This window comes from Sorex fumeus, unplaced genomic scaffold (genome assembly GCF_029834395.1).
Source record: "Sorex fumeus unplaced genomic scaffold, SorFum_2.1 ptg000061l, whole genome shotgun sequence".
NCBI classification, from domain to species: Eukaryota; Metazoa; Chordata; class Mammalia; order Eulipotyphla; family Soricidae; genus Sorex; species Sorex fumeus.
The window spans coordinates 57,585,494-57,601,034 of NW_026606118.1; the positions used below are offsets into that span (position 1 = coordinate 57,585,494).

The 15,541-nt window shown below is 48.1% G+C and overlaps 1 non-coding gene across 1 annotated transcript; it reads left to right on the forward strand.

The window, feature by feature from the left end:
* Positions 1–11,744: 11,744 nt before the first annotated feature.
* Positions 11,745–11,807, forward strand: LOC130034836 (U7 small nuclear RNA). The gene has a single exon (XR_008794165.1). It is a non-coding gene; the product is annotated as a U7 small nuclear RNA (small nuclear RNA).
* Positions 11,808–15,541: the final 3,734 nt, after the last annotated feature.

Sequence of the window (15,541 nt, forward strand, 5' to 3'; positions counted from 1 at the left end):
CTGAATGGATGGGGCGGGGCCTGATTGGATGGGCGGGGCCTATCTGGCTAGGGGAGGGGCCTGGCTGGGTGGGGGCGGGGTCTTTTGTTCAAGGCGTGGCCGGGGTGTGGCCTCATTCTGGAGAACCCGGAGGGGCCCCCAGGAATTGGGATCTCCTAAAAGCAAGCTTTAGGACCGCGGCACGAGGAAAGCGTCGGAAATTGGGCCTTAGCGGGAATGGTGGAAAAAAAAGATTCTCGTGCTCCATGACCCAGCGGGAGAGCAACAAAGAAATAGTGGGAAGGTCTGAATACTGGGTTTCCCACCATTCAGAATTAAAAATTGGGGTTAGAGAGAGAGTTATAAGCAGGTTCATTTTTTGCCTTTGCACGCGGCTGACCCAGGTTCGGTCTTCAATATTCCATAAGGGTCCACAGGGCCCCTACAGGAGTGATCCCTGAGCACAGAGCCCGGAGTAAGCCCAGAGCAATTGCTGGGTGTGGACCCCCAAACTAAAACCCTGAAATGCAAAATTAGCTTTCCAGTTCAGTAAGCGAAGAAAGGTAAGACCTAGCCCCTTCCAGCCTCAAGAACCTTACTCTCCTTTGCCACACTCCTGCACCTAGGATCACTTAGTTCTCAAATTGTGCTGTTTCAAGCTGATCTAAAGCCTGAAACACAGTCAATTGGGGTTCCCCAACACCCCAGCCAGGGTAATTCCAGAGTCCACTAATCCCTGAGCACTGCAGGGTGTGGCTTTAAAAACTAACTAAATAGATAAGGACTCTCCCCCATCATCAATTGATACATCATCAATTTTCCCTTCAGCCAACGGCTTCTCCAGAGAGCCGGAGAACAGAGGGCAGGGCATTTGCCTTGCACATGGCAAACCCAGGTTCGATTCCCAGCATCCCACACTGCCTCCTGAGCACCAACAGGAGCAAGAGCAATTCCTAGCGCCCCCCCCCCCCCAAAAAAAGAGACTAGAGCGGGTAGGGTATTTGCCTTTGCCTTGCACACGGTCACCAGGGGTTGGATTCCCCCCGCCCCATATGGTCCCCTGAGCTCCACTAGGAATGATTGCTGAGTGAATAGGCAGGAGGAGCAACCCCTGAGCATTTTTGCCCACCCCAAAAACAAACAGAACAATTATTTTTAAAGGAAAAAAGGATTCCCCAATCCCCAGACCGAATTCAATTTTTTTTCCTCTAGGCTTCTCTTGCAACTCTCACATAATTTTATCGTAGCTATTCTGTGCTGTGATTATTTACATGCTGTGTCACTTGGTAAACTGATCCTTTAAGGCAAAAAAAAAAAGTCTGAGTGCATCCTCTTATTCCCTTGTAGGAGCCTGGCGAATAATAAACACTTAATGAATAGGTAGCTCAGCATCTTCCAATACATAAAGCATTATTTAGTCTGCCTTAGGGCTGTTAGGCTTATTGCCTAGAATGTTCTTCCTCCGGATATTCACTCCCACATGTGTCTCTCTCTGCTCAAACATTACCATCTCAGGGCTTCTCTGGCCCCACTAAACAGCATCCGCAACCGTCTCCTTGAACCTGTTGTCTTACGCAGCACTTAGCAGCTGACATATTAAATATTTATTTATTGCCCATCTCGCACTCCAATGCAAACTCCTAGAGGGGTCTGGGACATTTATTCACTCATCGCTGCGTCTCCAGTGTCTGAAACCATGCCCAGCGTAGTAAGTGCTCAATAAATGTTATTGAATGAATAAATGTACCGGAGAAAGGGGTTGTGAAATCAGTGGTGTGGAGGAGGGTTTGAACATACTATAAAAGATGGAAATGCATAGCTGGAAGGTACTGGCCCCAAGGTCAAACCTGGCCTGTCAGGAATGGTAGCAGAGACAGAAGCCAAGCTCTGCAAAGGAGGGGATGGGATGAAAGCCAGGTGAAACTAGAGCAGGGGAGCTCAGGGAACACAGTCCTCCTGGGGAAGCAACAATTCAGGTAGATTGGGATGGGCTGGAGGCGAGGAGTTTACCCGGATCTAACGATGACATCTACCCCCAAGTGCAGGCCTCTTTTAGCCAGATGGTTCCGGAGAAGCCTTAGCATCTGTTCTTCTGTAAATTATCCAGTGATCCCTCCTGCCTGTCCTCTCTGGTGACAGCCGGAACAATTGTCTAGGAATTCCATCTGCTCCCCGTCCACAACTCATCAACATTGCAAAGCACAAAGGTATCCCATTTCCAGAGGCCTAGGCCTGGGTCTGTCCCTAGGTGAAATGATCTCAAGCACTTGCTCCTGAAGTCTCCAGATAGACTGGGGTCGAGGTGCTGGCAAAATGTTTTTGGGAAGTAGTAAAACCCAAATGGGACTTAAAGAAGTTACTCTGTCCATAGCCCTTAAGTAGCAAAAAGCATTATTGCCAGACTTGCTTTGTGGACACAGGAACGGGGGTTTAAGAAGACTGTAACTGGCACCAGTTCGCGCCCAGAGAAGGCAGGACCACTTCCCCTGTTTCAAGACAGAAGTTAGAGCAGGAACAAAGGTTGTGATAAGGGCATCTCTCCAGCCCCCATGCTACTTTCTCCTCGGTGTTATAATGAAACCAAAGATAGAGGTCTGAAGAAAGAACAGGAGCATAGAATGCAATCCGACTCTTGAAGGACATCAGAAAAGAATGCTCAAGATAGGCCAGAACAATAGCACAGTGGGTAAGGCACTCATCTTGCATGCGGCTGACCCGAGTTTGATCCTTGACACCCCATGAGGTCCTCCAAGCCTGCCAGGAATTCTGAGTGCAGAACCCCAGAATAAGCCCTGAGCACCGCTGGGTGTGGCCCCAACAGAAAAAGAAGGTTCAAGTCACTTCTGGGACAACATTGTGTTCAAATTAACCTCAAACCAATCCATAAATTAAATTACTTAATTTAATTTCAATTAAAATTAGGAGGAAAATAATTTTAATCCTAAAAAAAAAAATAAAATAAAAACGGGGGTGGGGGGATCAGAGAGATAGTACAAGGATGGGGCACTTGCCTTGCAAGCGGCTGACCTGAGTTCAATCCCAGACTTCCTGTATGGTTCCCCAAACACTCTAGGAGTGATTCCTGAGCACAGAACTAGGAGTAAGACCTGAGAACCACTGGATGCGGCCCCCAAACCAAAAGCAAACCAAAGTCAGGAAATCAGGAGAGAGCCGGCATGGAATAGTCCCCAAAGTACTGCAAGGAGCAATCCTGAGCACTAAGCCAGGAGTAGTCCCTGAGCACCTTGTTCTGGTCCCACCCAAAATAAAATTAAATTAAAAAGAGGTGGGGGGGGGCGGGGAAAGAGGCTGGGGAGATGGCCAAAGGGTTGAAGTGCATGCTTTGCACGTAGGAGCCCATTGGATCCCTGACATTGCAAGACCCCTGAGCACCTGCAGGAGCAACCGTCAAGCAGTGCTGGTGGTGACTCAAAGACAAAGAAGGTACCTGGATGCGGCTTAGTGGTGTCTTGCACTTGTGGGGTGGGTTCAAGCCCAACTACCACACACACTCACACACACACACACACACACACATACACACACACACTCAACTATATTCAACAAAATAATGTTACATAAGGCCCTGCCATGCTAATTCCTTTTTTCAAGGGATAGGTGGGTCAAGAAAGCACAAGTTTGGGGCTAAAGCAGTAGCACAGCGGGGAGGGTATTTACCTTGTACACAGCTGACCTCAGTTCAATTCCCCGCATCCCGTATGGTCCCCCGAGCACCGCCAGGAGTAATTTCTGAGTGCATGAACCAGGAGTAACTCCTGTGCATCGCTGGGTATGACCCAAAAAGCAAAAAAAAAAAAAAAAAAAAGTACAAGTTTACCCATTGAATACCTCTGACATCATGTCATTCCCTTTGTTCTAGTGTCTATCTCTGTATCTCCCCAAAACATGGTGGCTTAAGACAACTTTCTATTACCTATCAGATTCCTGTGGGTCAGGGGTCAGCTGGTCAGTTAGTCTGTCCCTCCTGCAGTTAGCCGGCTATAGATAGTGCAGCACTGAGGCAGCTGCAGTCACGAGCTGACTGTCTGGCCCTCACTTGCTGTACGGTCTCAGGATCTCCCTCCTGGGGCTAGCTTGGGCTTCCTCATAACATGGTAGCCTCAGGCCCATCAGACTGATTAATGGGCAATTCAGACAGTCAAGGGCAAGTGTCTCAGGATAATCAGATGAAACCTAGATCATCTTTTGTGATCTGAGCTCAAGAGTCATGGGGCATCAAGGCCAACATACTCAAAACCGACCTCAACAACTCAAGGAAAGGGAGGATAGATTCTATCTTGGTGGAAAGATGGTGTCAAAACATGATATAAGAAGAAGCAGCTGGGAGCTGCAGGTCGGGCGTTTGCCTTGCACGTGGCCAACCTGGGTTCAATTCCCAGCTTCCCATATGGTACCCCGAGCACCGCCAGGAGTGATTCCTAAGAGCAAAGCCAGGAGTAACCCCTGAGCATTGCTGGGTGTGACCCAAAAAGAAAAAAAAAAGATGGGGCTGACTCAATATCTATATTGCAAACTACAAGACCCTGAAGGGAAGAGTGAGCAAAAGAGAATGCCCTGCCACAGAAGCAGGGTAGGGTAGGGGGATGGGGTGTGGGGGTGGGAGGGCTACTAGGATCTCCACCAGTGGTGGAGAATGGGCACTGGTGGAGGGATGGGTACTCGATCATTTTATAACTGAAACCCAAGCATGAAAGTTCGTAAGTCTACAACTATACCTCATGGTGTTTCACTAATACAAAAAATTATATCACCTCCTTAAAGAAAAAAAAAGAAGATGGGGCAGGAGCAATAGTACAGCTGAAAGGTACTTGCCTTACATGTGGCCAACCTGGGTTCAATTCCACTACCCTGTATGATCCTCCAAGCCCCACCAGAAGTGATGCCTGAGTGCAGAACCAGGAGTAACCCCTGAGCATCAAGAGGTGTGGCCCCGATGATGGTGAGCCCCACACGTGGCTCATGTGAGTTGAAAGCGAAGGAGAGAAGGAGAGAAAGACTGTCACATTCTCCCACTCCGCCTCTGTCACTCAGGACCCGCTGGGAAGACTAGGACTAGGCAAAGTCTGCAATGAGTGGGAGAAGGTAGAGTAACACCCCCAAGGGAGACTGCGGGCTTCCCCAAAGACAGAGAAGCCTGGGATGGCCTTTCCGACCGGCCTGTCTCTGTGGGGGTCCAGCCTCCTCAGGGTCTGTTACTGACTGGTGCCAGGTGAGGGTCTTATCAGGCCTTTAGTTCCTGATTTCTGCAAGTTTATCTTTCACAACTTCAGGGCTGTTACTTCCCAGGAAATTTACTGCCATGGCCTTGGGAGGGAGCCTTCCCTATCTGCCTGCTGCCTGTATCAGCCCCAAGACTAAAATCAAAACAACAACAACAACAAAAATAAAGCTTATGTGAAGGCTAAAGTGATGGCTTAAAGGGCTGGAGCACAGACTTTGAATGATGGAGTCCCAAATTCAATCCCCAGCATCACATAATCCACTGAATCTTGATTTCATACTCACTAGCTCTGTGACCTTGGGAATTTACAAGTCCTAGTATCTTCATCCATGAAACCAGAATAACAGCAATGCTGTCTTATAAGACTGAGGTCAAGTGTGGGGACAGAGCAATCGTACAGCAAGTAGGGCTCTGGCGTACCTTGCACATGGCAGACCTGGGTTCGATCCCAGCATCCCATATTAGTGCAAAGCCAGGAGCAATTTCTGAGAACCACTGGGTGTGGCACTCCCCCCCCCCAAAAAAAGAAAGGTTGACGTCAAGTTAAATGAAAGAACCATAGAAAATTCATCAAATTGTGAGAAGTGGATAAATTCTGGATAGACTGGAGCATGGGAGATAACTTGAAGGGCTGGATTTATGCTTTGCAGGCAGGAGCCCTGGGTTCAATCCTTAATGCCCCAAGATCCCCAGATCACCACTGTATGAACATCCCCTAACACCATTGGGTGTGGGGCTCCCAAAAAATTCTGAAGGAACTTGAAGGCAAGACTTCCATGACATGATATGTGAGATAGATGAAGAAAGTTAAGTATACTCCAGCAGGAGCCTCAGTCTGTTCCCCCAGGACATCTGCTCTTCTTTGAAGTTGTGATGAAAGATACAAATGTATTTAGTTCCAGGCTGGGGAGATACCACAGCGGGTAGGGCGTTTGCCTTGCACGCGGCGGACCCGGGTGCAATTCCCAGCATCCCATATGGTCCCCTGAGCACCGTCAGGGGTAATTCCTGAGTGCAGAGCCAGGAGTAATCCCTGTGCATCGCCAGGTGTGACCCAAAAAGCGAAAAAAAAATGTATTTAGTCCCTCAGTGATACCAAATAAACCAGCAGCTTCCCTGAAAAAGAAAGAAAGAAAGAAAGAAAGAAAGAAAGAAAGAAAGAAAGAAAGAAAGAAAGGTTAAGTATAATAGCAAGAATTTTGCCTAAAACGCTGGATGGTGGGCTGAAGAAATAGTACAATGGGAAGGGTATTTGCCTCACACATGGCTGACTTGCGTTCAATCCCTGGCACCACATCTGGTTCCCTGATCCCGCCTGGAGTGATCCCTGGGTGCAGAGCCAGGAGTAAACCCTGAGCATCAAAAGGTGTGACCTCGGGGGCTGGAGCACCGCCAGGAGTGATTCCTGAGTGTGCAGAGCCAGGAGTAATCCCTGTGCATTGTCAGGTGTGACCAAAAAAAGAAAAAAAAAAAAAAAGAAGATGTGGCCTCCAAACAAAAGTAAGTAAATAAATAAAGAAAGTTCTCTCGGGCCTGGAGTGATAGTACAGCAGGTAGGATGTTTGCCTTGCACGCAGCCGACCTGGGTTCGATTCCCAGCACACCCCATATGTTCCTTGAGCACCACCAGGAGCAATTCCTGAGCGCAGAGCAGTAACCCCTGAGCATCGCCGGGAGTGACCCAAAAAACAAAACAAACAAACAAAAAAAGAAAACTCTGAATGGGGGACAGAGAGATAGTACAGGGGTTAATTAAAAGGTTCTTGCTTTGCATTCAACTGATTCTGGTCTAATCCCTGGCATCCCAGGAGGTCAGTTCCCTCAGCAGCACTAGGACTCTCTCCTGAGCACGATAGGGCAAGGCCCCAACCCCACCAAAGGACGATAAAATTAAAAATAAAATACTGTATAGGGGCTGAAGAGCTCTATACTATCTGTATAGCTCAAGGAATTCAGCACATGCATTGCATGTTAGAAGCCTAAATTCAAATCCCCAGGTACCCTGGGAGACCCCCACCCTGAGCACAGGGCCCAGAGCCCTCAACAACCCTAAGCATTGCCAGCTATGATGCAAAAATTATATATATATAATAATTATCAGGATGGGGAAATCTCAGAGTTGGGGACCTTGCACATGGCTGACTTGGGTTTGATCCCCAACATCCCATATGGTCCCCCAAACCCCGCCAGGAGTGATCCCTGAAATCAGAACCAAGGAATATGCACTAAGCACAAAAAAATAAGAAAGGAATCTCTGACATGGAAAACACAACTTGGGAGTGGAAAACCAAGAGTTTCCATTTGCATCTGCAAATTTCAATTGCATCTTGGACGATCCAAGTGCAGAGGCCAAGCAGGCTACCAGAGACAGGTGTGGGTTTCTTTGTGGGGCACAGGGGTTATGGGGGGGAGGGCCCAGCAGTGCTCAGGGGCTACTCCTGGCTCTGTGCTCGGGGATCACTCCTGGCTCGGAGGCAGTGATCAAGTGCAATGCCAGGGACTGGCTCAAAGTTGGCTGCAGGCAAGGCAAGTGCCTTCTAAAGGCAGTACTATCTCTCCAGCCAATGAGCGTGGACTTCAAGGACAAATTCCCACAGGAGACATAAACTCAGGAGTCACGAGCTTATAGGCTGCTTTTAAAGTCATTACACTGGATGAGATCATGAAGTGGGTGAGCGAAGGAAAGCAAATAAGGGTCAGGATTAAGGAAGATGTTGGGAAGGTCAGGAAGGCGGAAGAGACACAGTCCTTGCTGCCAATGGAAGAGCTACTGAGAGTCATCAATTGCATCCGGTGGACAGTGCACCAAATATGGCCACAGGGCCAGTGAGGTGAGGACTGGAGGATTGATCAGTGAACTCTGTGATAACGGAGGGCATAAGCGACTTCTCTCTCTCTCTCTCTCTCTCTCTCTCTCTCTCTCTCTCTCTCTCTCTCTCTCTCTCGTGATTTGGGTCACATCTAGTGATGCTCAAGGGTTACTCCTGGCTCTGCACTCAGGGACTACTCCTGTTGGTACTCAAGGGACTATAAGGGATGTTGGGGATGGCACCCGGGTCAGCCGTGGGCAAAGCAAACACCTTCCTGCTGTGCTATCATCACTCCAGCCCCAGGCACTGGTGACTTTGACAAGAGTGATTCCGGTGGAGTGGAGTGTGGTAAGGTTGGATTTAGGAGAAAATGAGAGGAAAGGGAACTGATACTTAATGGGCCACGTGCACATTTTGTATGTGGGAGGCCCAGGTTTGATTCCTAGAACTACATGGGCCTCCTGAGCACAGAACTTGGAGTAGTACCCAAGTACCACCAGGTATGGTCTAAAACAGAAAGAGAGAAGACAGAAAAAGCACATGAAGATTGGAGATAGTACAGGAGGTAAGGGGCTTGCCTTGCATACAGCCAACATAGGCTCAATCCCCAACACCACAAAGTCCTTGAGCTCTGCCAAGAGTGACCTCGGAGGGGGGCTGGGGAGAGAAGGATACTGGGATTAGTGGTGGTGGAGAATGGGCACTGGTGGAGGGATGGGTACTTGATCATTGTATAACTGAAACCCAAGCACAAAAATTTGTAAGTCTACAGCTGTACCTCATGGTGTTTCACTAATAAAAATTAAAAAAAAAAAAAGAGTCATCTCTGAGTGCAGATTCTGGAGTAAGCCCTAAGCACAGCCAGGTGAGGCCCAATGCCCTTATGATCCCTCCCCCCCAAATAAAAGGAAAGGAAAGGAAGAAAAGGAAAACAGAAGAGAAGAGGAAATATATTTATTTATTCATTTGATATTTAGGTCACACCCAGCAATGTTCAGGGGTTACTCCCGGCTCTGCTCTCAGGAATTACTCCTGGCGGTACTTGGGGGACCATATGGGATGTCAGGGATCACACCTGGGTCAGCCGCATGCAAGGCAAACACCCTACCCGCCATACAATTGCTCCGGCCCCAAAGAAGAGAGGAAATATAGACTAGCCGTTTTTCAGGAATGTTTATAAAGGAGAGCAGAAAATTGCAATTGGAAGAGAATAGAAGGGCCAGAGTGACAGTACAGGGTTAGGGACCTGCTTGCATGCAGCAGACCGGGTTCAATCCCCAATACCATATGGCCCCTAAGTATGGCTGAATACAGTTCTAGAATCCCCAGTATACTACCAAGGTGGGCCAGGTTATCCCTGGCTTTTGCATTCAACCACTGGCCTGGTAAGCCAAGAATCTCTGGGAGGGTGGCTGGCACACATCCAAAAAAAAAAAAAGCAACCAGTGTTGGTGTGGATGTGGAGAGAAGGGGACTCTCCTTCACTGCTGGTGGGAATGCTGAATGGTTCAGCCTTTTTGGAAAACAATATGGACATTTTTCAAAAAACTAGAAATTGAGCTCCCATTTGACCCAACAATACCACTTCTGGGAATATATCCCAGAGACACAAAAAAGCACAGTAGAAACGACAGCTGCATTTGTATGTTTATTGCAGCACTATTTACAATAGCCAGAATCTGGGAAAAAACCCAAGTGCCTAAGAACAGATAACTGGTGAAAGAAATTTTGGTATATGGAATGGAATACTATGCAGCTGTTAGAAAAGATGAAACCATGAAATATGCATATAAGTGGATCAACACGGAGAGTATCATGCTAAGCGAAATGAGTCAGAAAGAGTGGGACAGGCACAGAATGACTGCACCCATTTGTGGAATATAAAGTAACATAGTAGGAGAATAACACCTAAGGATAGTAGAGATAATGGCCAGGAGGGTGGCCCCATGGCTTGGAGACTGATCTCATGTGTTGCGGAAAAAGGCAGGTGGGATGGAGAAGAGACCACTAAGTAATGGTGGTTGGAAGGATCACTCGGGATGGTAGATGCATGCTTAAAGTAGGTCATGGACCAAACATGATGGCTGTTTAGTGCATATATTGCAAACCATAACACTCAAAAGGAGAGAGAGAGTAAGAGGGAATGTGTCTGTCACAGGGGCAGGGGGTGGGAAGGGGTGGGGTTGGTGGGAGGGACACTGGGAACATTGGTGGTAGAGAATGGGCACTGGTGGAGGGATGGGTACTCAAACATTGATTGAAATGTAATCACAAAAATTTATTAGTCTGTAACTGTATCTCATAATGATTCATTAAAATAAAAAAAAGTAAATTATTACAGGGGGAAAAAAAGAATCTCTGGCAGGGGACCCTAGGCCTACCTCAACTCAAAGAGAGAGAGAGAAAAAGAGAGAAAGAGAGAGAGAGAGAGAGAGAGAGAGAGAGAGAGAGACTCTAAGAATTAAGAATTATAGGGGTTACTGAAGTTATTATTATCATCATTATTATTTTTGGCACTTGGGCCACACCCAACAATGTTCAGGGGTTACTCCTGGCTCTGCGTTCAGGAACCAGTCATGGAAGTGCTCGGGGGACCACGTGAATGTCGGGGATGGTACCCAGGTTCGCTATGTATAAGATACGCCCTACCTGCTGTACTATCATTCAAAACCCTTTTTTTGTTTGTTTTTTGTTTTGGCCACACCCAGCAATGCTCAGGACTTAATCCTGCCTCTGCACCCACCCAAGGATCACTTCTGGCAGAGCTTAGGGACCATGTGGGGTGCTGGGGATCAAACCTGGGTCAACCATGTACAAGGCAAGCACCTTAACTGCAGTACTATCTCTGCAATCCTAGAGGTAACTTAAGGTAAGACAAGAGATGATGCAGCACATATTCTGGCTGAGTCCATGTGCTGCTTGTGCCCACGTGGCCGAGCACATGTGTCGCCCACATCTCCCGTCTTGGAATGTGTACTGTCATGCTTCCATATCTAATGCTGGGGTGTGTGTAGGGGCTCTCTCCACCCTTGGAGAAGCCCATGTTTTTTCTTGAGCGCCTTACTCCTCTCTTCCTTTCCCTCCCTCCTTCCCCTTCCGAAAAACCTCCAAATAGAATCTTCTTTTACTTGGAAAAAATTTTAAAAGATGGTTGAAAACGATTCCATCTAGGGACCAATAAACTGATGCCACGGTGAGAAGGGAGAACTGGCGGAGGCTGAAGGATCCCATAGATGAGAAGAATCCTAACGGGGTCCGGGGGTGGGACAAATGTAGTGCATTTATGGAAGCAGGGGAGCTGGCAGATGGTGGAAGGGACACGGGTAAGCAAGAAAGCAGATGCTCCATGGAGTGGGAAACAAGACCACCAGGCGAGAGAGGTGAAAGAAGAAGGGAGGTGCTGGAGCGATAGCACAGCAGGGAGGGCGTTTGCTTGCACACCACTGACCCGGCTTCGATTCCCAGCATCCCATATGGTCCTCCGAGCAAACACCAGGAGTGAATCCTGAGTGCAGAGTCAGGAGGAATCCCTGTGCATCGCTGGGTGTGACCCCCCCACCCGAAAAAAAAGAAAAAAAAGAAAGAAGAAGGGAATTGGAGGATTGAGGAGAAGGTAAACACGGGTTGAGGAGTGCACGGTACTATGGAAATGCAGGGATATTGCTGGTTCCCACAAAGGATGGGTGAGGATCATGAATTTAAGTGAAACCAGTCAGTGTTAATGTCTCTTTTAGAATTTGTCTAGCAGGTTTTCTGGTTGCTACCCGAAAGCCCCCGAGCCCTGCAAAAAAAAAAAAAAAAAAAAAGAAAAAAAGAAAAGAAAAAGAAGTGAATGCAGTCAGCCAGGACATAGGTTATTCGCAGCCATGGTCAGATGCCTGAATGGTGTCTGGGAAAGGGGCGGGGTTTGACCAGAAGAATATCAGAGCAGACAAGGAGCTGGTATGTGTCATGGTTTGATGTGGTAGATCTTGGACTCAAAGCTGGAAAGAGAGGGGTCTGATGAATGCAGGGGAGAATAAAAAGGGACAATAATGGGAGACAATTTATCCACTGAGTCACATCCTACTGCTAACTTATTTTTATTTTATTTTTTAATTTTATTTATTTATTTGCTTTTTGGGTCACACCTGGCAATGTACAGGGGTTACTTCTGCTCTGTACTCAGGAGTTACTCCTGGCAGTGCTCAGGGGACCATATGGGATGCTGGGAATCGAACCCGGGTCGACCGCGTGCAAGGCAAACATCCTACCCGCTGTGCTATCTCTCCAGCCCCTGCTAATTTATTTTTAAATCAGAAAAAAAATGCGTGTGCAGGGGGGGGGGGAGAGTTTCCACATCTGGCAGTGCTCAGAGTTTACTCCTGATTCAGGAATCACTACTGGTGGGTTCAGGGTACCATATAGAGTGCTGGGGATCAAACCCAGGTCAGCTGCATGCAAAGCAAACGCACAACCCTCTGTACTATCACTCCAGCCCCTATAATCAGAAAAAACATACAGGATAGTACAGGGGTTCAGGGCACTTGCTTTGCATGCCACCAATCATGATTCAATTCCCAGCACCATGTGTGGTCCCCCAAATACCATCAGGTGTCACTCCTGAGCATGGAGCTGGGAATAGCCAGGAATGAATGCCACCACCATCAGATACAGGCCAACGCCCTCCCACTCCAAATAATAAGCAAAATAAACTGCACATATGACAATCCTGGATGAGGGGCTGGAGCGATAGCACAGTGGATAGGGCGTTTGCCTTGCACTCAGCTGACCCGGGTTCAATTCCCAGCATCCCATATGGTCCCCTGAGCACCACCAGGGGTAATTCCTGAATGCAGAGCCGGGAGTAACCCCTGTGCATCGCCAGGTGTGACCCCAAAATAAAAAAAAGACAATCCTGGGTTATATTCAACTTCAGACCTACACAGTCATACAATACAAAATTTAGCATCCTCTTCTGGATATTCTCCATGAACATGAAGTGTCGAGGGCCCACAAAAGTCATAACATGGGGTCAGAGATGGGGGTCAGTGGTGGAGCCTCATATGTGTGACATCCAGCTTTGACCATCAGTACCACAAAAATAAATACACTGGTAAATGAAATATTGATTGATTTTTTTTTAAAAAAGGTCATAGTGTGACCCTTATGAGAGACTCCAGTAAATCCAAATGGATTTTTTGTTGAATGCATTTATAAATATAAGCAAGTCAACACAGTCCAAATATCCAGAATTGGTTGAGTTCAGGTTCTAGAGGATATGAAAAGGCAGAAGTTAGGAATAGGGACCTGGGCCAGAATGATACAGGGGCCTTGCACACAGCCGATCCTGGTTCAATCCCTGGCATCCCACACAGAACCCTGAGCACCATCACAAGTGAGCCCTGAGTTGCAGAGCCAGGAGTAACCCCTGAGTATCAGTGGGTGTGCAGCCAAAAAAAAATAACATAAATAATAAAATAAAATTTAAAAGGAGTAGGAGCATGTGACACCCACAAACAAGATTATTACAGGGCTGGAAAGATAGTATAGGAATGGGGTGTTCTGGGTTGGCCAGAGCACCCTTGCGTGTGGCCCACCCAGGTTCTATCCCATATGGTTCCCCAAGATTTTTCATGAATGATTTCTGAATGCAGAGCCAAGGGTAGGTCCTGAGCACCGCTGTGTGGGATCCTAAAACCAAAACAATTATAAATAAAATAAATAGAGAAAGAGGGAGTGGGGGGCCAGAGATATAGTGCAAGGAGGGTAAGGCACTTGGCTTGCACGCAGCTGACTCGAGTTCAATCCCTGGCACCACATATGATTCCCAGAGTCACATCTCCTGGAGTGATTGATCCCTGAGCACAGAGTCAGGAGTAAGTCTGAGCTTTGCCAGGTGTGAACCGAACACCAAAAGAGACACAAAGAGGGGCTGGAGAGATAGCACAGTGGGTAGGGCATTTGCCTTGCATGCGGCCGACCCAGGTTCGATTCCCAGAATCCTATATGGTCCCCCGAGCACCGCCAGGGGTAATTCCTGAGTGCAAAGCCAGGAGTAACCCCTGAGCATCACTGGGTGTGACCCAAGAAGAAATAAAAAAGAAAGTGACACAAAGAGAAAGAGTGGGGAAAGGGGGGGAGAGAGAGAGAGGTTATGGAGTAGCGATTGGTAGTAAAGGTAAGGTAAAAAGGTAAAGGCCCTCCCGTTGATCGTCGATTTGCTCGAGCGGGCCCAGTAACGTCTCCATTGGAGACTTTGTTGTTACTGTGTCTGGCATATCGAATACTCTCGGTAGCTTGCCGGGCTCTCCGAGAGGGGCGGAGGAATCGAACTCGGGTCGACCATGTTGGCCGCTTGTAAGATGGCTCATTTGGCATGGAGCCATCTTTTTTTTGTTGGAGAAGAAATTAATTGAGGGCCTGGGAACCAATTTCGTCTTGTTTCGGGGCCTGCTAGTGCTGACTCAGTGCTGAGGGTTCTCCCGACAGTGCTCAGCTGAAGATAGTGACAGGAAGCAAGCTCACATCTTCACACAAGCAAAGCAAGCAGCGTGACACAGCCACTTCCCGCCCTGGGAAATTGATCTCCTCGGTTACTTGCTAGCACACTAACAAGCTGCGCCAACACTTGGATGCTTAAAACAGCCACCACTGAGATACTCATCTTTGGATTTGTGGGCTGGGCGCTGCTAGGCAGTTCTGCGGGCCTTTTGTTGTTTTTGTTTGTTTGTGAGCCACACCCAGTGATGCTCAGGGTTTACTCCTGTCTCTAAACTCAGGGATCACTCCTGGCAGGGTTTGGGGGACCCTATGGAGTACCAGGCATCGAACCCGGGTTGGCCGTATGCAAGGTCAGTACCCTACCTGCTGTATTATCTTCAGCCCAGTTCCGTGGGTCTTGCTAAACTCAGCGCCGTGACTGCAGCCCCTGGAATCCTGGCTAGGGCAGGGTCCCGGCGCCTCCCTGGGCTGGGTGAGGGTTCTTCTAGCAGGCTACACTGGACTTCACATTGATTTGTTTGATCTGGGGGTCATCCCCAGCTGTGCTTCTCTGGATCACTTCTGGCAGGCTTGGGATGCTGGAGATCAATTTTGGTTGGGGAGGGGGGGGTTGGAGGGACCCCACTCATCAGTGCTCAGCGAGCACTTCTGGAGGGGCTCGGGAGACCACATAGGGTGTCCAGGGTTGAACCAGGGTCAATCACATGCAAGACTGCACCTTTAACTCCAGTCCTATCTTTTTGGCCCAAGACCCTTCTTTTGTTTTTTTTTCTTTTTGGGTCACATCCGGCGATGCTCAGGGGTTACTCCTGGCTTTACACTCAGGAATCACACTCCTGGTGGTGCTCAGGGGACCATATGGGATGCTGGGGATCGAACCCGGGTCAGCCACATGGACTTCACATTGATTTGTTTGGTCTGGGGGCCATCCCCAGCTGTGCTATCGCTCCAGCCCCAAGGCCCTTCTTTTAATTTATTTTTATTTATTTTTATTTTTTAATGTAGGAGTGCTGCTATTTATTCAGCC